The sequence below is a fragment of the Lepidochelys kempii genome, chromosome 7, assembly GCF_965140285.1.
Source record: "Lepidochelys kempii isolate rLepKem1 chromosome 7, rLepKem1.hap1, whole genome shotgun sequence".
NCBI classification, from domain to species: domain Eukaryota; kingdom Metazoa; phylum Chordata; order Testudines; family Cheloniidae; genus Lepidochelys; species Lepidochelys kempii.
Window position 1 is genome coordinate 88,743,602 of NC_136386.1, and position 22,302 is coordinate 88,765,903.

Consider the following 22,302-nt stretch of genomic DNA (forward strand, 5'->3'; position numbering starts at 1 on the left):
TTTCTCCTTCAGCACACATGGACTGTCTGAGATTGTTGTCTCTGACAATCCTTGTGTCTTTACCAGTGAGAAATTCCAGGCCCTCTTGAGAGCTAGTGGGCTGAAACATATAACATCTGCTCCCTACCACCAATCCATGAAAAGGCTAGTAGAGAGGCTGTTCAATCCTTTAAGAAGGGACCCAAGAAGGATACTGAGGGATCGCTGCAGATGAGGCTGTCTCCGTTCTTGTGTAATTAAAGAACAACTCCTCATGCCACAACAGGGGTATCACCTGTGGAACTACTGATGAAGCAGCAATCTGTGATAGATCCAGGTCAGTTGGCTACAGCAGAGTAGTCCTTATTGGGAACCAGGAAGTGGGTGGGCGAAGCCCCCCCACTGCTAAAGGATCCCCCCCCCCAGCCTAAGGGGGGGATCCACAGGACCTGGAAAACTAAATAATTACGGGGGACAACTAATGAACAACAGGGACGGGAGTTTGGTCAAAGGGTCAAACGAAGGGAACCGGACGGGGACACCGAGCAGAGAACCCCGGACAGCACCCACCGCTCCTCGAAGGCATCAAGGGAGTCAGTGGATGCCGCCCAGAGGAACTCTGCCCGGAGGCGTGAGCGGACAGAGGATCGGAAATAGGCCCCACAGTCGCAGGAGACTCCATCGGCCAACCTCCTCACCCTGGTTTTATAGATGGCCGCTTTAGCCAGGGCCAGGAGGAGGTTGACCAGGAGGTCCCGCGACTTAGAATCATAGAATCATAGAATATCAGGGTTGGAAGGGCCCAGAAGGTCATCTAGTCCAACCCCCTGCTCAAAGCAGGACCAATTCCCAGTTAAATCATCCCAGCCAGGGCTTTGTCAAGCCTGACCTTAAAAACCTCTAAGGAAGGAGATTCTACCACCTCCCTAGGTAACGCATTCCAGTGTTTCACCACCCTCTTAGTGAAAAAGTTTTTCCTAATATCCAATCTAAACCTCCCCCACTGCAACTTGAGACCATTACTCCTCGTTCTGTCATCTGCTACCATTGAGAACAGTCTAGAGCCATCCTCTTTGGAACCCCCTTTCAGGTAGTTGAAAGCAGCTATCAAATCCCCCCTCATTCTTCTCTTCTGCAGGCTAAACAATCCCAGCTCCCTCAGCCTCTCCTCATAACTCATGTGTTCCAGTCCCCTAATCATTTTTGTTGCCCTTCGCTGGACTCTCTCCAATTTATCCACATCCTTCTTGAAGTGTGGGGCCCAAAACTGGACACAGTACTCCAGATGAGGCCTCACCAATGTCGAATAGAGGGGAACGATCACGTCCCTCGATCTGCTCGCTATGCCCCTACTTATACATCCCAAAATGCCATTGGCCTTCTTGGCAACAAGGGCACACTGCTGACTCATATCCAGCTTCTCATCCACTGTCACCCCTAGGTCCTTTTCCGCAGAACTGCTGCCTAGCCATTCGGTCCCTAGTCTGTAGCTGTGCATTGGGTTCTTCCGTCCTAAGTGCAGGACCCTGCACTTATCCTTATTGAACCTCATCAGATTCCTTTTGGCCCAATCTTCCAATTGGTCTAGGTCCTTCTGTATCCTATCCCTCCCCTCCAGCGTATCTACCACTCCTCCCAGTTTAGTATCATCCGCAAATTTGCTGAGAGTGCAATCCACACCATCCTCCAGATCATTTATGAAGATATTGAATAAAACCGGCCCCAGGACCGACCCTTGGGGCACTCCACTTGATACCGGCTGCCAACTAGACATGGAGCCATTGATCACTACCCGTTGAGCCCGACAATCTAGCCAGCTTTCTACCCACCTTATAGTGCATTCATCCAGCCCATACTTCCTTAACTCTTACACTGAATTCTTTGTCTGGAGTCAGGCAAAGAGCATTCTGACGTTGTCGGCCGAAGAGTGGCAAGCATGTCCCTCTTTGATGGGTAAGGCCTTAGTAGCTATCGAGATCCCTTACCCAATTCCTTCTGCTGAGCTGCTCTTGCACTCTTCCCTGGGAGCACCTTCTCTCCGGAATTGCTTTCTCCCCATAAGCCCATTCTTTCTAGAAGCACCTTCTCCCTAGGAGTATCAACCCTAACTGAGCTTGAATAACCTTTTTATTTTGTCCAGGTGCTTCACAGGCAGACTGGGCCCAGACTCCCCTGAAAGGGGCCAGTCACCCAATGAGAGGCATGTATGGACTTACAAATTTTCTTCATCTTCATTTTTGCTTCTGTTTTGTCAAGTTCCAGTCAATATTGCTTGAATATTCCCTACTCATGAACGAATAACCATAATTTGGGCTGAAAAATTAGGCTGAAAGCCTGAATGGTTACAGGGAAATAAACTCTGAGGCTTATTAGTCCAGGATACAGTTAACTTTGAGTTAATCGGGTTACTCTAACTTTATTACTGTGCTGAAATGTCTGCTCGCTCGCTCTCTCGCTCTCTCTCTCTCTCCTCTCACCCCAATGTGCTCCTTTGGCTACTCTTGTCCTCACAGCTCCCCACCCATATGTGCGCACATAACATGGCTGCCTCAATTTATGACCTTCAATTAAGACCAGCTTTTTCAGAATCTCCCTTCTTTTTTCAGTATCTCCAGTCTCTTCTTTTTGCTCCTAAAGGAGTATTTGCCTTCTACATGTTCACCACAACCTGACTAAGAATAACTTTTAAATAAATGCTATTGAATAGCTGGGGTTGGTGGGATGACTGAAGTAGAGGTAGCCATATTTGTTGTGGGCATGTCTAGGGGGAGTTCTGAGGGCAGGAGCCAATCAGAATGGAGGGATTTATAGCAGTCAGAGTAGAAATTTGCATAATCCCAGTGTAATAAGGCAGCCCCTCCTCACGCACCCACCCATGGCAGGCCAGAGCATACACCTAGCCTCAGTTTTCCTTTCTGTCCCTCCACGAAAGGAACACCAATACCACTGGCCAGAGAAAGGGAACATAGCTAGAACTGCCTTGTGCCATAGTACACGCCAGCAGCTTGTTATGGCCACTTGGGGATGCTGTAATTGTAATTGTAAATTGTAATTGTAAATTAGACTGTTGTAACTTATGTTGAGAGACCAGCCTCATCCACAAGATTGGGGAGTAAAAAGGTGGCATAGGCCACCTTTACAAACACCCCATTGCTGTGTGCACCTTTTGCTATAGCCAAAGTTCTAGCCCTGGTTGTGTTTGAATATTTGAGTTCTTGGATGCTGAGACTTGCATTCTTTTGGCCAAATAGGCAGTTCCCTGCTCAAAAAACTAACACCAGGGGAATTTTTGTGTAAGTGGGCTCACTTAAAAAACAAAATTTGGGGTTTCTGCAGAACTCCTATGGAAATAACCTCTATGAGTACCACAATACATAGAGTTTGCAGTCCCAGTTGCTCCCAGAAGGTGTCACCACAGGACAACAAAAACATTTTATCTAATAAAGGCTATGTAAATACTTTAAAAATAAATGTAATGTGACCATGTGCATAGAATAACCATAAACAACCTTTGTTGCTATTCTTGGTTTTATATTTAGAAACTCAAGTTTTCAGTTATTAGACTAACATTAAAACTGTTGTATTTATGGTGAGACAAAAACCAAGAGAACACAGAACCAGTTGCAATGTTTGCTGTCTGGGATTGTTTTTCAGTAGTGAATTGACTTCTGGAATAGATTTTTACAACTGACTTATTAAACAAAACTTGAAGAATGTTTGTTTGTTTTTGTTCAGTCCTGGGAAAAGCGTGATTTTTATCCATAAAAGGACTGGTCAGCTGGTCAATTGAGTAGACTTTATAAAAAAGTATCATTTTTTTTTTGGCATTTCCATTTGTATGTTTTCTGGTCCTTCCTCTGTCCAAGTGTAACTAATACTTCATTCTGATTCAAAGGTAAAAGGTCAGGCACTTATTTACATAAGTATTACACAGATAAATAAACTAGTTTTAATGGTTTTTATTCTGCAAAATCATCATCTAAAAATGATACAGATAACCTAATCCATGACTGCTAAAGCACTCAATTTGGGAATAAATGGAGTATCCAAGTAAAGTTAATCAAGATCTTCAGCTGTGCATGACAGATGAATTTCAAGTATATGTACTCATCTTTTGAGTACCCTCTCAATAAGTAGTGACTTCAGACCCTAACACCTATTCTAGGCCAAAGGTTTGTAGTAATTGCTCTCTATGTAGTTTGTAGCTTATACTAGCTATTGGCCACCTTTTGTGTATGCACACTCCCCATATCCTCAATATTTTATAACACATTACAGCTTTCAACCCAAACACTTGAGGAGGAAATCTCAACTGTAGTTATAAACATTCACAGATTTTGTAGAACTAAGTACCTTAGAAAAAATGTGTAATGTATAAGCATCCTATTTCCCTTTCTTTTTATGTTTTTGTCCAGTGCCTAACACAATTGGATCCTTGTCCATGCCTGGGGCTTCTGTGTGCTACTGCAATAAATATAATATATGTTAATTATATGATATAAAAACTTATACTAAAATCATTACAGTAATATTATAGCTAGGTAGAAGAGGCACCTTCAGGGGTAGAGTAAGATGTTTCTGGGCCCAGATCCATCAGAACTTTGTCCCCCTTCTTCCCCTACCTTCCAGATGGTCAGTAGAACAATGTGTGTTGTACATACTGTCTGAGTTGGACTCTCTCAATTCCCAGCTGCTGACAGTTTTCCGCATCCCATTTCCTTGGGTCACCTCCTTTCCCTGAATTCATTGTGACATGGCCTCAGTTCCATGTATTCCCTTTGATCATGTTATTTAGGGTAAACATACCCCCAATGGGCAATAGTCTCTGTAAGACTGCTCAGAAATGACTTTCTCTGACAGTTACAAAATCTGCATGCATCACATTGTCCTTCAGGTTCCAATTTCACATAGGCTAGGTGAGAGGACAATTATTAAATGACTTCTCTCACTCTGTCAAGGGGGATCTGATTTTTTGGTCATCTGACACTTCCCATCATAAAAAGTGCGCTCTCTCTCTCTCTCTCTCTCTATATATATATATATATATATATATATATATATATATATATATTTTGGAGAGGCTTCAACATCACCGTTATTTACACCAGATTTGAAATCTGGGAGGAAGCCCTAGGGGCAGGAAGTTCTTTTTCTTTATTCCATGGAATTGTGTTCTAGGTTTAGCTGAGATATAAACCTTGAAAATAACTTTCCATTCTGTCACTTGCACTGTCAGCTAAGTTTTGAGACCATGCCAAAATAACTGAATATGCATTTATTAATTAAGAATGCTCATGCCGCCTCCAAAGCAACTACACTAGGACCGCTGAGAGCAGGCAGCCTCTCCAGGAGACTAGAAACAGAACTTGGCCAGGCTGCTCCCATAGCTCCGCTCTGGACTCAGTATGCTGCCCCAGTGGCTGGCCTCTCATGTGGAGGATACCACATGGGGAAGTAGCTCCACCACTCTTCTTTGGATTGGGGGTGGGGGAAGAGCAAGAGAGAGAGCAAGTTGGGCTGGACTCTCTCCAGGTACCCCACCAGAACTAGCAAGGGCCCTCAGTAGCCTATTCTCTTTCCCTCCTCCCACTGACCTGGATAATAGCCATATTGTGTCACCAGCTTAAGGTATATCTTCCAGTATCTCATGTTGTGCAGAAGATTTCGGGTTCAAACCCTTCCAATTTTGCATTCTGTAGGGATTGTTGCAGTTGCACATCATAAGATTTCTTTATATCCTTTTCCTTCTAACAAAGCCTAATAAATTGCATTACAAAACTAAGTTAAAAGAATGTTATTCAGATTGCAAAGTCAAGAACTTGAAAGTTAGGAAATGCCTGAACCTATGTTTCCCATGCAACCTTAGTGCTGCCCCTTGTGCCGTAAGCATTATGCTACAATCTTTAATTACATGGTCATATCCTATTTTTTTCCACAAGACCCCTGCTTCATTCAGTGCAGAGGATGGACCTGTTAAAAGGGCATATGGAAAAAGTGAAAGTGTGATAGAGTAGAGGTTGTGGTGTGTGGGCTGTGATTTATGGTTCTTGTAAGGGTCAAGTGTGTGTCTGTGGGTGGAAGAATAGAGGGTGTGTAATGTTTGGTGGCTGAACTTTTAATTGCCTTGGTGTATTTGTGTCAGGTATGTAGAGTGTGTAGGAGCCCTAAAACATATTACACACAAATATTGTCCGGGACATGGTTTGCTAATGGGTTTTTTTTAGTGCTTAATTGGAGGTTGAAGATTCTGCATTGGCAAGGAGGAGAGAACCTATGAGAAGGCTTAAGTGCAGCTGCTGACAGAGAATGTTTTATTCATTAGCAGCTGTGCATGAACTCCTATGTTCCAGCAGCGGCAAATGAACCTCTAGGTATCCTTTTTTGTTGTAGGATAAAATCTGCCAGAAAAGCATAGCTCCTGATAGAGAAGGTTTTATGGATACCTGGCTTACATCCATCTGACCTGCATGTGCCTGGTTTTAGGTTTGTGTGAAAGTTCATATACTTCCAGTTATAATGTGAATAACAACTAACAATGACCCTAACCTCAATATTAAAAAAGTTTGACCCAGATGGATGAACCTTTCTGCCAATTTTTTATAAATGGGGAATGTTTTTAAGAAATATCAGTAAACAATTAAATAGGACTGCCAAGGAAAAAATTCAGCAAGAGTCTAAATTCAAAGACTTCCTATTAAAAACGTACTAAGTAAAAACAAAAATACATAAAAAATTAACAGGCATGACAACTATCATTATGTAAAATTTCATACTTTTAGCGAAAAACAGGAATTTTAGGTCCCCACTTTAAGCACAACCCTAACAGTGGAGTCACTACTCTGACAGGAAAACAAACCAGAAATTGTTACAAGAATGTTAAGATAGCAAAGTCAACTGCTCAAAAGTCAGGAAACAACAGAAATAAGATTATCTTTTTAATTTGTTCTGCTTTATGTGAAACCCCCATCCTGAGCTCAGAGACAGCTCCTTTTCTATCTCCTCTCTCACTCAGCAGCAGCCACAGAACCAGTGACACAGGAAACAGCAGACACAGAGCCAAATGGAAGGTGACAAGCAACTGTGGCAGCTGAAGTGTGGGCAAGGGAAACAGCAATAAGTGGAAACAAACATGTCAGTAATTGGAAAGAGGACGGGGAATATGCCAAATACCAATGAAGACACACAAATCGAAAGACAAAGCAAAAACAAAGTGACCTACAAAGATAACAACAGTATATTATTAACTGGCTTAGACTGAAATGTAATTAAAAGACAAGAAGAAAACACAGGCAGGGAAGGAGGAAACCTAAATAAAATCAGCTAAACACCTAACCAGGTAAGAACTAGCAGTGGGATCAGATAACAGTACGTAGATAAGGATCCCAGACAGCTTTAGGGATTCTAGAGTAAAGCTTGAATTTGTGCCCCTTTCTAGTAAGAACTGAAATTAACTCCATCTTCCTCTCCTAAGATATTACCCTTCTGCAAAAGCCTGATGGAAATAAGTAAAACAAAAATAAAACCTGAGTTCAGTCCCCCTGTTCATATCCATTATGATAAAGTCTTTAACTACCTGATCACATATTATTTTTTGAAAAACTTATTTTCCTCTTTCTTACTCTCTTAGCAGTAGAACTGGATGAAATTTTTCAGTGAAAAATGCAGATCTGGCAAAACTGAAATGTTTTTAAATTCATATTGGTTTCACCAAATTATGTTGGTAGATAAAAAATCCTTAAACATTCAGGCTGTCTTCACCCCAATGATTTTTCTAGGTGCCAAAGTCAGAGTCCCTTTGTGAATCTAGTCCACGGTATATAGAACATGAAGACTGTTCTCTCTCTTCCTCCCTCTCTCTCCCCTCCAAAGTACCCATTCCTATATATCCAGATTGAAATCTACAGCATTCAGTTGGATAGCAAAATCTATAACCCTGAAGGGTAAACAATGATGCATGAATGCTTGAGTCATATCAGTACCTTAGCTTGAAGCACACATTATAACTCTCACTGAAGAAGACTCATGTGGACTTTTGGAAAAATGACAGTTAAACCACTACCTCCATGACCATGTTGACCCCCAGCCCCAATAGCATTTGTCTTTGGTTAGGAACAAAGCATACTCTGAATCTTTTGACAAAAATTAATAATTAATCATTTGGACCTGTGATCGATGTCCATATTTCTTGGAGCAACTGAGGAATAATTAAAATGTACTTCAGGGAATGTATACAATGTAATACCAAGACAGATAATATGTATTTAAGGCAGAATTAAAAGGACCGTATTAGGATTACAAAAAGCAGTGGGATAAAGGAAGTGACCTTTCAATTTCACCTCACTGTTTCAGACTGCAAGCCTGGTGATTAGAGTACTCACCCAGAATGTGGAGATCCAGGATGCAGTTCCTCTGGTCCAGTGATGCTGTAGTTATTTCTCCAAAGTGGAACTGCTTCAACAGGAGAGATTGAGGGACCCCCACATCAGAATATCCCATAACCCAGTGGGTAGGGCACTTACCTGAGAGGTAGCAGATCCCTGTTCAAAGCCCCTCTCCTCCTCAGGTAGAAGGCAGGGACTTAAACTGGGACTTTCCCACATCGCAGGTAAGTACCCTAAACTGTTGGGCTAGAAGTTATGAGGAAGATGGTCATCCCACACGCTACCCCCCTCCCCAGCTTCTTGCAAGAAACACTTTAGGCATCTAGAGAGAGTTCACAGCTCAGAATCCCACGCAGAGAGATGCTCCCCTCTCTCCAGCCCAGAGTTAGGTGCTGAACTGCCTGAGAGGGGCCGCACCTAGGACCCATCCCTCCAGTTATCTAGTTTAGGCAGGGAGCCACCTACTGTGCTGGCTTTTGTGAATCCCAGTCCTAGATGGCTATCACACTCCATTCTTGTGTAAAAAGCCCGAACTCAGGCTTTGTGAATCCCGGTGATTTTTCTAGGTGCCTAAGTCTCTTTGTGAATCTGGCCCTATATCTACATTCCCTTTGTTTATGTCAGCCCTTCATGATATTGCTGCCATTCAATTAAACGCTTTCTTGGAAGTTTTAAAATGTTTAACTTGCAGTGTGTGCATATACTGCCAGTTAGATGCATTTCGTCCCTCACAGAGAGCAGGTATATATTGCTGCCTATATATTAGGCTTGCAGACAGCAAGTACCATTTCAATTGTCATTTATCAATTTTTTTTCCTTTGTTTTGCATCCAGGATTCTTCTGCTCCAAGAAATGGCTTGTTGTTTATTTTCCTTTACATAAATACACTTACTGTATTTTGGAAAATAAATCATTGGCCAGTAATGTAATTTTTACTGTAGTAAACACACCACATACTGTGGCACCATTCCATAGATTGAAGGTCTCAACTTTTTTAATGGAGAAATTTTCCTAGAGCACTTTCCCTTTCATTCACAATTGCATAACATTATTGTGGCAACTCTAGCAATTGTTTACAGTGAAAAGTAATAATTGAATATAATTTTAGCTGTCTGTTAGTGAAATTCAGCAGCTGGAAACAGAGAGGTGATCATGTGTCTGGTCATCTCTCCAGGGAAAACTGGCAAGGCAAGTGTTCTGTGGGGCAAAGGTCATGGAGTGTGATGAGTTATCCCTGAGTCTGAGGGTTCTGAGCCTAATCAGGATCAGGGTGATTAGGCTCAGAACCTTCAGATTCAGGGATGACTCATCAAGCTCAGAACACTCATCACACAGAGCCCGATTTGAAAATCACTGCCATAGGTCATGAGTCCAGGACATTCTATATAGCTAAACAAAGCAGAACTATATCTTTTTCTGATAGCAGAATACCATCAAATTATAATTTAAAGACCATATATGCTGCTCTCCGTCCAGGGTAAAATTTTCTTACATATCAGTGGGAGTTGCATACATAACAAGGGGGTTATGCTGTCCTAAATTAAATGATTTTAAGCTACTGAAATATTTAGCTTGAGATCTATTCAGACATCTGTGGGAAAGGAATTTGGATTTAAGAAAGTAAAAAGAACTGAGATATAAGTCTTTTTCAGCTTGTTTGATGTTTGCTAAAGAGACTGTATGTTACACTGGAAATGTTATAATAATGTTTAATAATAAATAATGTTATAATAATGTTTGAAAAACTTTTCGTTCTCCTATAATTCCTAATATGTAGTTCTGTGATCAATTTGCTGAACACCTACCTTTCCTTTTGGCTTATTTGTGCAAATTTATAATTTAACAAGCCTTTTCCATAGTCCTGGGGGCTAGTGTGTATAGGGGAAAGACTTACCTACAATCTCCACAAATACATTGAAGTCTTAAAGGGTTTAATTTAAAAACAAAACAAAAAAAATCTTATGGTATATTTAAGTATCTTGATTGTTTTGCATATTCTTAAATTATACAAATGCATGTAGAACAAATCACAATCCTTCTATCAAAGGGATACTTACCACATCATAATGTAGACATTATTCCAAAGAGACACAAACAGCCAGATTCTGAACTCTGATTTTGCACTAGGGTAATGAAGATCAGAATCTGGCACAGAGTCTGCTTTTGAGCTCAGTGGCAAAATGCGTATTGACTTCAGTGTGAAAAGCATGAGGCCCTTAATCTCTCTTTCTAAATATTCTTTTCATTTTAATCTGAGGTATGAATAGTGGCTGGTAAATCTTAATATGTTTAACCCATTTATTTGAGCATAAGCTTTCGTGAGCTACAGCTCACTTCATCGGATGCATAAAGTGGAAAGTACAGTGAGCAGATTTTATATATACAGGCCATGAAAAAATATACATTGTAAGGAGAGTGATCACTTAAGATGAGCTATTACCAGCAGGAGAGTGGGGTGGGGGGGGAGAGAAAACCTTTTGAAGTGATAATCAAGGTGGGCCATTTCCAGCACATTTCCAGGAGTTAACAAGAAAGTCTGAGGCACAGTGTGGGGGGGCCAGGGGAGGAATAACAGGCTGTTACTCTGAAACCTGTCAAGGGGAAATAGTTTCACTTAGTATAATGACTCAACTACTCCCAGTCTCTATTCAAGCCTAAGTTAATTGTATCCAATTTGCAAATTAATTCCAATTCATCAGTCTCTCGTTGGAGTCTGTTTTCGAAGTTTTTTTTGTTGAAGGATAGTCACTTTGAGGTCAGAAATCAAGTGACCAGAGAGATTGAAGTGTTCTCCAACTGTTTTATGAATGTTATAATTCTTGACATCTGATTTGGGTCCATTTATTCTTTTACGTAGAGACTGTCCAGTTTGACCAATGTACATGGCAGAGGGGCATTGCTGGCACATGATGGCATATATCACATTGGTAGATGTGCAGGTGAACGAGCCTCTGATAGTGTGGCTGATGTGATTAGGTCCTATGATGGTGTCCCCTGAATAGATATGTGGACACAGTTGGCAACGGGCTTTGTTGCAAGGATAGGTTCCTGGGTTAGTGGTTCTGTTTTGTGGTGTGTGGTTGCTGGTGAGTATTTGCTTCAGGTTGGGGGGCTGTCTGTAGGCAAGGACTGGCCTGTCTCCCAAGATTTGTGAGAGTGTTGGGTCATCCTTCAGGATAGGTTGTAGATCCTTAATAATGCGTTGGAGGGGTTTTAGTTGGGGGCTGAAGGTGACGGCTAGTGGCGTTCTGTTATTTTCTTTGTTAGGCCTGTCCTGTAGTAGGTGACTTCTGGGAACTCTTCTGGCTGTATCAATCTGTTTCTTCACTTCAGCAGGTGGGTACTGTAGTTGTAAGAATGCTTGATAGAGATCTTGTAGGTGTTTGTCTCTGTCTGAGGAGTTGGAGCAAATGCAGTAGTATCATAGAGCTTGGCTGTAGATAATGGATCCTGTGGTGTGGTCTGGGTGAAAGCTGGAGGCATGTAGGTAGGAATAGCGGTGAGTAGATTTCCAGTATAGGGTGGTGTTTATGTGACCATCGCTTATTAGCACTGTAGTGTCCAGGAAGTGGATCTCTTGTGTGGACTGGTCCAGGCTGAAGTTGATGGGATGGAAATTGTTGAAATCATGGTGGAATTCCTCAAGGGCTTCTTTTCCATGGGTCCAGATGATGAAGATGTCATCAATATAGTGTAAGTAGAGTAGGGGCACTAGGGGACGAGAGCTGAGGAAGCGTTGTTCTAAGTCAGCCATAAAAATGTTGGCATACTGTGGGGCCATGCGGGTGCCCATAGCAGTGCTGCTGATTTGAAGGTATACATTGTCCCCAAATGTGAAATAGTTATGGGTGAGGACAAAGTCACAAAGTTCAGCCACCAGGTTTGCCGTGACATTATCGCGGATAGTGTTCCTGACGGCTTGTAGTCCATCTTTGTGTGGAATGTTGGTGTAGAGGGCTTCTACATCCATAGTGGCCAGGATGGTGTTTTTAAGAAGATCACCGATGGATTGTAGTTTCCTCAGGAAGTCAGTGGTGTCTCAAAGATAGCTGGGAGTGCTGGTAGCGTAGGGCCTGAGGAGGGAGTCTACATAGCCAGACAATCCTGCTGTCAGGGTGCCAATGCCTGAGATGATGGGGCACCCAGGATTTCCAGGTTTATGGATCTTGGGTAGCAGATAGAATGCCCCAGGTTGGGGTTCCAGGGGTGGGTGTGTGTGCGGATTTGTTCTTGTGCTTTTTCAGGGAGTTTCTTGAGCAAATGCTGTAGTTTCTTTTGGTAACTCTCAGTGGGATCAGAGGGTAATGGCTTGTAGAAAGTGGTGTTGGAGAGCTGTGCTGGAAATGGCCCACCTTGATTATCACTTCAAAAGGTTTTCTCTCCCCCCACCCCCACTCTCCTGCTGGTAATAGCTCATCTTAAATGATCACTCTCCTTACAATGTATATTTTTTCATGGTCTGTGTGTATATATAAAATCTGCTCATTGTACTTTCCACTTTATGCACCTGATGAAGTGAGCTGTAGCTCACGGAAGCTTATGTTCAAATAAATGGGTTAGTCTCTAAGGTGCCACAAGTACTCCTTTTCTTTTTGAAAATACAGACTAATATGGCTGCTACTCTGAAACTTAATATGTTTGTAGGTTTTCCTTTTGGTACAGTATACAAAAAGTTCAGTGCTCCTCCAGGATTTATCCAAGGCCTGAAAACTTTGAGCACAACCTTCCTGTGACCATCTGGATTTTCTCTCTCTTGATATAGTTTCTCAATAATAATGGCCTACTTTCCCTGACAGAATGTCATCTTCAGTGCCCATACGATTTTAGATGAACATGGGTACTCTAGGTTGTGTTTACTGGGAAATCCCCTTATTGCTGCTCATACAGGAATATAGCAGCAGGAGCTGGTGTTAAGAAAACTGGATCATACTGCATGACTAATGCCCTTAAAGGGGGATAGAGGAAGTCTTCCCTTCCATGTCCTCCTGTGGTGAGGGGGGGAAATGAGCTTCCATGCTACCCCACAAAGATCAAGGCAAATGTACTGCAGTAGTGGGTATGGTCAGTAAGTGAGAAGAATTGGGGGCTGAGATGAATGAAGATTCAGGACTGTTCTTATTTTATCTGAAATGTTTCTGCCACTGATGTAATTAGCCCTTCCAACACATAATCCTTCTTTGTAAACCATCATTTTCTGCCTTTGGGATAAGACTTTGCAAAGTTGGAGGCATGTTTATAGAAGTGGTGAATGCTTTCTGGGTGCATGAGTCTACTTAGTAGTTTGTGGTTCTTTCTTCTGGTGGGCTATACAGACACACATTAGTTCGGTAGTAAGAGCGATCCTTCATAATCTCAATATAATTACAGTTGGTGTATAGTGCATATAAACTACAGAAAGAGTCTTCTCTCTTAACAGTTAATAATTCCAGATACTGTATGTACACTGAAGGAATTCCCAAAGATACTGACACATATAGCACATTATTGCATAATCTGTTGAATGCCATGTAGTTTGTTTTACAGCACTTGAGTAACCTAGTCATAACCTTTCATGAGACAAGCTTGGCAGTTATACGACCCAGATGCCAAGCCTGGGAATTCATTTTCTCACTAGTAGCAATTGGGTGTTTGCTAGTCTGGCTCCACTGCTGGCTCTTGTGATTTCTGTGAGTCTGGGAGGAGTTGGGACTGTGGTTGCTAATCTGAACCGTGTTTTCCAAAGATAGGTTTACATATGTGAGGAATGTTCTCACTGTTTGTTTGTTTGGAAATAAAATTTTCTTGAAATTAGATCCTTACTTGTGTGTGTGCGTGCGAAGAGACTAGTTGTTTCCCCTTAGATAAGGTTGAAGTGAATTTCCTGTTATACTTCAGATTTTTGGTCCCTCCTCTAACTTCACCACTCTTTAAAGCAAGCCATTTTAAATTGTACATGGCATGTCTATCAATGTTAGATTTGTTCATTTGTTTTTAAAGTTTTGGTTGAAATTGGACAAGCATTTTGAAGACATGGGGACTCAAAGCTTTCAGTTTCCAATATCCTGCTAACTTTTAAAAGCCTAATGAAGTCAATGGGAATCTTTATATTAATTTCAGATGAACTTTTGATTCTGACCCAAATTTTTTTATTTGATTATCTACAAACTACAGATTTATTCTGCTTTGTTGTCCTCCTTGAGGAGAGGTGCCTTTTTTAAATTTTATTTTGTTTGGCTTAATGTGGAAATTAAAAAGATGCATAGAGCTATTAGTTTTACAATCAGAAATATATTTATATTAAAAATGTTTATAATATAATCTGCCCTGTGTTTGGCTCCAGGCTTTGCTTCTGCTACTGTTCGTCTGAAGTAGATTTTTACTTTCCCATGTTCACTAATTTTAAACTGATCCAATCAAAATTTGACACAGCATGTCTTATCCACTTTTTATAGCACTTTTTGGAAACTTTGGTACAAATTGGAGAACAATCTTTTACATAAGAGTTCAAAAATAGGTTTGCAATCTGTAAAACTCTAGTCTCCAACTATGTTTTATTTTATACCCAAGAGTATTAAAATTGGTTGAGGAACAGTCTGAACCATTAATGTTGATGTTTAACAAATCTTGGAACACTAGAGAAGTTCCAGAGAACTGTCAAAAAGCTAATATTTAAAAAATATTTATCAGAGTAAACAGAAACCAGTGAGACAAATACTGATTCAGAGATAAATCATGGAAAGGTTGACATATGATGGAATCAGTAAAAAATTAAAGAATTGTAGCATAGTTAATGTCTATCAAGATATTTTTGGAAAAGTGAAAAACAGGTCTTGTCAAATCAAGAAGTCTGGTTCATAAAAACTAACTTTTGACATAGTACACCTAGACTTCTGTAAGGCATTTGTCTTAGTCCCACATGAGATGGTAATAAATAATCATGATCTAAAATCAACTTAGCCCATATTAAATGGATTAAAATTGATAGATATCAAAAAGTAATTATAAATGGGGAATCACAGTAGATGGCACTTTAATCAGCAGAAGGCATAACAAAATTTAACAGTTGGAAGCTGAAGCTAGACAAATTCAGACTAGAAATAAGGTGCACGTTTTTAACAGTGAGTGTAATTAACCATTAGAATAACTTAATTCAGGATGTGGTGGACTCTCCATCACTTGAGGTCTTTCAGCCAAGAATTGGTGTCTTTCTAAAAGCTATGCAAAACCTCAGATAGGAGCTAGCATTGATGCAGAAATTACTGAGTGAAGTCCTATGGCCTACATTATGTGGGATGTCAGACTAGATAATCACAGTGGTCTCTTCTGCCCGTAAAATTTGTGACTCTTGCTGGAGAGCAGCATCTAGGAGTTTTTTGGTTTGGTTTGGTTTGGTTTTTATTTCAGAGTGTTAGTTGGGAAATAGAAATGGAGCAGTGTTGCCATCCCTGCGTATTCAGAAATCATGAGTCAGGTTCCAAACAATTTGAGAGTTTTAAAAATAACAAATGTTGAGTACTTAGTATTTGCCTTCTGGTTTTTGAACCTTTAGCGTTCATATTTTCAAGTTTTTCTCCTCAGCCATAAGGACTAGAAACTTACTTTTTGTTTTAATTAAATATGAAATTCTCACAAAATGGTACCACTCCAGCAGCTGGCGTTTGAAGAAAAACCCCAAATATCATAAGACTGAAGAAAAAATCATGAGAGTTGGCAACACAGATTAATAGAAACAGCTGTTTTCAAGTGTACAAAGAGCTCCATGTGGCTGATGCAGTGCAATTTTACCTCAATATATACATTCATAATAAAAATGTATACATTATAAACACTTAAGGCCTGATTCACTCCTGTATTAGTCGAGTGCTATCTCAGTGTAACTTCAGAGTGATAAAGGCAAGGAAGTGAAAAAGGAACTCTCTCCCCTAGAAGTAAAGAGAGGAGGGAGCCTCTCCCACTGCAACTCTGGAGCTTCCCTCAGTAATTCCATTCTGAGGGGAGGAGAGGGTTCCAATCTCAATCATTCTAACTCCTGGCTCAAACTGCAGCTGCCTGGTTCTCTTCTACAATGCAAACCCTAAATTATGACTGGGGGCTTATAAGAGACAGTGTACCCAGGAGAATTAGTATCATGGGAAACTGAGGGTACTCAGGAGCTGTGGAACCAGGCTCTCCTAATTCTATTCCATTCTATTCTATTCAGGGTTTTCTATTGCACCTATCACCATGGTATCTAAACACCTTCCTGAAGTGCACTATGCAATGTGACTACACATCTGTTTGTTTTCTCATCTTCTACCCAGGTGGAGAAGTGTGTGCAGTGAAATATCTTATTTTGTTTTTGTTTTTTGAGAGAGGAGTGTCTTGTTTTGTTTAAATGTAAATATACCTGTTGCTATGTGATTGTTAGAGAATGCAAGGTCAAAGAAATGTGCATTTGGAGCAGAAAATTGTGAGGTTTTATGATGATCCTTAGTTCTTGGGTGATTTCATTCCACAGTCTTGGACCACCCCCATAGAAAGATCTGTCTCCCACATAGATAAACTCTAGTCCTTTTGCTGAGAGTTTCATTGTGCTAGAGGACCAAAGTTGTCAACCACCATCTTCATCCCAGAGCTATAGGCGGTCTTTTAGATACTTTAGGCCCTGGCCAGGGAGCACTTTGAAAATAAGGAGTGAGACATTGAACTTGAGTCCAAATACTGTGGGAAGCTATTGTAGAGAATCGAGGACAGGTTTGATATGTTTGTGGTAGCCTGTGTGGCTGAGGAGATGCACTGCAGTGTTCTGAATTAGTTGGAGTTTCTGCTGAAGGCTTCATACCCAGATATATTGCATTGCTGTAATCTAGCCAAGAAGTGATTGTGAGTGTGTCTCTTCAGCCAACGGAGACAGCAACAGTGATTGCAAGCTCTTCAAAATATTTTCCTCTGGATTGTTGTAAATTCAGCAGATACACCAATAATATTTACTAACAAAGCAACACTGCTTGTGTGTGCTGGAATTGAATTCATTTCAGTATGTGTACAGTTTGTTCCTGGGGACAAATTATTATTAAGTTGTAGACGGGGAGCAAGTTTTAACCTTGAGCAAAATGTAGTAATTATTAAGCTTTACTAGATGTTGCTGCAAATCAGGTTTATCACAGCTCTTACAAGATGCTCGTTCCCTTGAATAAGCATAATGGTTTGGCCTTCTCATATGAGCACCCTTTCTTATTCAGCTGAAATTCATTATGTTGTATGTTCCCACTGAGGTATGCTCATAGGGTGACCAGATATCCTGATTTTATAGGGACAGTCCCGATTTTGGGGTCTTTTTCTTATATAGGCTCCTATTACCCCCCTCCCCCACCCCCGTCCTGATTTTTCACACTTGCTGTCTGGTCACCCTACATGCTCACAACACTACAACTGTAATTAAGGTCACAAATTGCAGCATGTGAGTTAGTCCCCAGGGCTCTGAGAAAGCACCTATTCTTCCTACTTAGCTAGCAACAGTGTAACCTCATAATATGCGTGTTTGCAAGTGTTGTGTAATAATAGTGTAAAAAAAGCATTTGGGGTACAGGGGATGTTAACTGCAAGATAATTTAGCTGATTAACTGCCACACTGCAGACAGCATTAATTTAACTGAAAAATCAACCTAGATTTTCAGTAATAGGAAAAATATAATTGTTAGAGCTGAATGTTATCTGTCCACTCTAGAAACTTGGGGCTCAGTTGTAACATTAAATTGCGGTTCCTACTTTGATAGTTGTGTACTGGAGCATATGATTAAAAAAAATGCTGTCTGTGTGTTCTGCATCATCTTAATCCGGGTTATTATTGTAAGTGTATGATTAATAATAATTTGATGAGACTAGCATCATAACATCATGCTGTGCAAGAGACTTGTGAAGTAGAATATAATGATTTATAGGGAATCATCAGAGGATCAACTGTTCTAGGTTTATTTCATAGTTGATACTCTCTTAGGACCTCCACTGAGCTGCACGGTACAATAATTAGCAATACAGTAATTCTCACTGTTGTCTTGCTGTCAATTTGTACAATCTGTAGCTGGGGCAACTGTGATGGGATGTCCGTCCCAGAGGGGACTGGAAGGGGATAGCCCGGTAGGCCTATTAACTCCACAGGCTGCTCCTGGAGGAAGAGCCAGGGAGCAGGGAATTGATTCCAAGCTGGTTCAGCTGTGCAGGAATAGGCGGAGCCTATAAAGCTAGGAAGCTGGCAGCAGGCTGAGGCAGCAGTCACTCTCTGGGAAGAGAGAGGAGGGTTTAGTGCTGGTACTCCCAGAGAAAGCAGGAAGAACCAGGAGAGGTAGGAAGCAGTCCAGGCAGAGCTGGCTCTAGGCACCAGCTCAGGAAGCTGGTGCCTGGGGCGGCAAATCAGAAGGGGAGGCACTTTGGCTGTTCTTGGGCAGCACTCTGGCATTTTTGCCCCCCCTCCCCTTCCTTGGTGGCACTTTGGCGGCAGCTTTTTTATTTTTTCTTCTTCGGTGGGTGTTTTTGTTTTTTGGTGTTTTTTTTGCTTCGCTGCTTGGGGCCGCAATAAAGGTAGAGCCGGCCCTGAGTCCAGGAAAGGAGCAGTGAGGGCTGGGAGAGTAAAGCCCAAAACTGCTGTGTTGAGAGTCCCTGGCTTGGAACCTGGAGTAGAGGGTGAGTGCAGGTTCCCCTGCCAGCCAGGGAAGGAGTGGCACCTGAACAGTGAATGGGAAGACTGCCTGGGATTGCTGAAGGATATAACTAGGAAAGGGGGGAACACTGAGTGACCTTGCCGGAAGGCTGAATCATGAAGAGGATGCTGTGGTTCCTGGGATGAGAGAGGAGCTACAGACCCGAGAGAAAAGGAGTACTTGTGGCACTTTAGAGACTAACCAATTTATTTGAGCATGAGCTTTTGTGAGCTACAGCTCACCCGAGAGAGAGAGAGTGTGATGGCATGGGAGCATGAGAAAGCCTCAAGAGCTAATCCCCAGAGTGACCAGGAGGAGGCACAAGACAAGCAGTGAGTGGAGCTCCCCATGGCAGCAACCTTCGATTAGCAGCTACTCTGATAAATAATTGAAGATTTCTGTCATAGTTTACACCACAAGATAAAACTCAGTCGCAGCATAAAGAAACAAATAAGAATAACATGCATAATTATTATAAAGCAAATAGATTAATTGCCAATTAAAATACATTTGGAAGGAACAGATGTAACCAAGCTACAGTTGCTTATCCTTCCTGGAAGATGGTCACTATGGCTGATGTAACTTGGAAAGTGACCTAACATGAGGAAATGGGGTAAATTTTGCACCCTTTTGACATAATTTGATCTATAATTTATAAATATTACAGTGATTGGCAGAAAAAATGCTTATCAAGAACTACATAGTTTTCAGAAGTATTTAGAGTAATTTTATTCTGGCAGAACATTTTGTATTTCAATTAGAGATGGACAAATCCAGGACTGATGTATATTTTGCAAAAATTCCTCTGCAAGAATGGCTCAAATCAGGGTCCTATTGAATTTGAATCCCCAAAAAGTTCAAGTGATAACTGGCTCCAGGTTTGGCTTATCTCTGATTTCAAATGTGGGAAGTAGAATAAGTGCTTTTCCCCAAAATATCTTAATTAACAAAATAAAAATCAAATCTGTTAACAATTTACATAGCATTGTCACTTAGGTCCTTAATGATAATAAAAGCTAATAAATAAACCCTCTTTCTTACATCAATAACTGTTTGCATTCATGCTTCTGGGATATGGTACCTATATACAGTCCCAGTTGAGGGCAACTGCAGCTGTATTTCCCCTCAATGGTCCTGCAAGGACACCCACTCTCAGGCTTCCAGCTTCACAGCTCTCTGAAACAGAGACCTGCATCTCTCCATTTTGTCTAGCATATGTCCTAGCTGCACGGTTCCCTGCCTCCCAGCAAAGATCGTCAGCCTAAACAGATCTGCTTGTTTTCTCTTCAGAGACTGATAAAAGAGAGATTGCCACATATATAAGTGACCACACAGTTCTCTCTCAGCAAATCTATTTTATTCTTAAGGTAAAAGAAACATTCTAGAGAAAACATTACAATTAATAAAAGAACCTAATGCTAATGCATGCTGTCATAAATATAAAGGGAAGGGTAAACCCCTTTGAAATCCCTCCTGACCAGGGGAAAGCTCCTCTCACCTGTAAAGGGTTAAGAAGCTAAAGGTAACCTCGCTGGCACCTGACCAAAATGACCAATGAGGAGACAAGATACTTTCAAAAGCTGGGAGGAGGGAGAGAAACAAAGGGTCTGGGTCTGTCTGTAGTCGTCTTGGCCAGGGACAGAACAGGAATGGAGTCTTAGAACTTTTAGTAAGTAATCTAGCTAGGTATGTGTTAGATTATGATTTCTTTAAATGGCTGAGAAAAGAATTGTGCTGAATAGAATAACTATTTCTGTCTGTATCTTTTTTGTAACTTAAGGTTTTGCCTAGAGGGGTTCTCTATGTTTTTGAATCTAATTACCCTGTAAGATATCTACCATCCTGATTTTACAGGGGGGATTTCTTTATTTCTATTTACTTCTATTTTTTATTAAAAGTCTTCTTGTAAAACACTGAATGCTTTTTCATTGTTTTCAGATCCAAGGGTTTGGGTCTGTGGTCACCTATGCAACTTGGTGAGGCTTTTTACCAAATCTTGTCCAGGAAGTGGGGTGCAAGGTTTTGGGAAGTATTTTGGGGGGAAGGACGCGTCCAAACAGCTCTTCCCCAGTAACCAGTATTAGTTTGGTGGTGGTAGCGGCCAGTCCAAGGATAACGGGGGTAATATTTTGTACCTTGGGGAAGTTTTGACCTAAGCTGGTAAAGATAAGCTTAGGAGGTTTTTCATGCAGGTCCCCACATCTGTACCCTAGAGTTCAGAGTGGGGGAGGAACCGTGACACATGCTAATAAGCTTACCAGAGTTCATCCTAACATGGATTCTGGAAGGCCCATTCCTTCCAGTCCTAAGGATCAGGAGTCTGTTGTATGAATGTAGCCGGAATATATGGGCCAAAGGTGTTCAACAAGATTTAGTGTTTGGTTTTGAGACATTGGCTTGCTTAATACCATGGCAAGTACACCACTGAAATCCTTTCAACCTTTTATTAAAGATATAAAAAACAAGTAAAAACAGTTAAAGCATTTGAAATGTAAAGTATTAAATAAGAATTTTATTTTAACAACATCCCTTGTTCTCTTTCCCTTTAGTTAAAGAGTTTTAGAAAGAGGGAGGAGGGAACCATGTTTGACAGCCTCTTAGATGATCTCAAGTTTGGTAATAACTGCCCTTTTGGGTAAAAGGGAAGTAGTTAGTTGAGATGGGCTGGAACTGCTGTTGCTGCTGCTATTATTAAAGTTCAATATCACTTTATCTCAGGTAATGTTGGGGATTCAGCTAGAGCTGGTAAGGGTAGTAACTGTCCTCTGGATCCCTCTCTGTGGACCAGCCTGGTCAGGATATCTCTTAGGATCAGGATGATGAGGCCCAGGGGTGGCAGCCATGATGGTGAAGCTCACTCTTTTAGCTCCATCTGTTCTTCTGTTTGCTATTTTTTTATTCCCCCCGCAGTCTACCAGTTAGGCCTAATATCTGACACAATTTTGATTCATTAATTTCTGGTTCCACATCTTCTGTTTTTACCAAGCATGATTTCAACATAGTCCTTGAATTGTATCAATGTGCCCTTTTTTTGTTTAGTCTAATTTAGTCTGTCTGCTTCATTTGCATCTGTTTATAACATTCATTACTGAAAACAATTTGACCTTCTTTCCAACAACATTTGTTATAGGTTACTGTGACATGAACTTTCACATACTTTTTACAATTAAGCTTTCAGTTAGGGTAAATTTGTAGATTAAGTTATTACAACAGATCCTGTCCATTTGCTGGATTAGGAAGAAGGCTGTGAACCCAGATTTATCCCAAAATCTTTCTGTTGTCTGTTG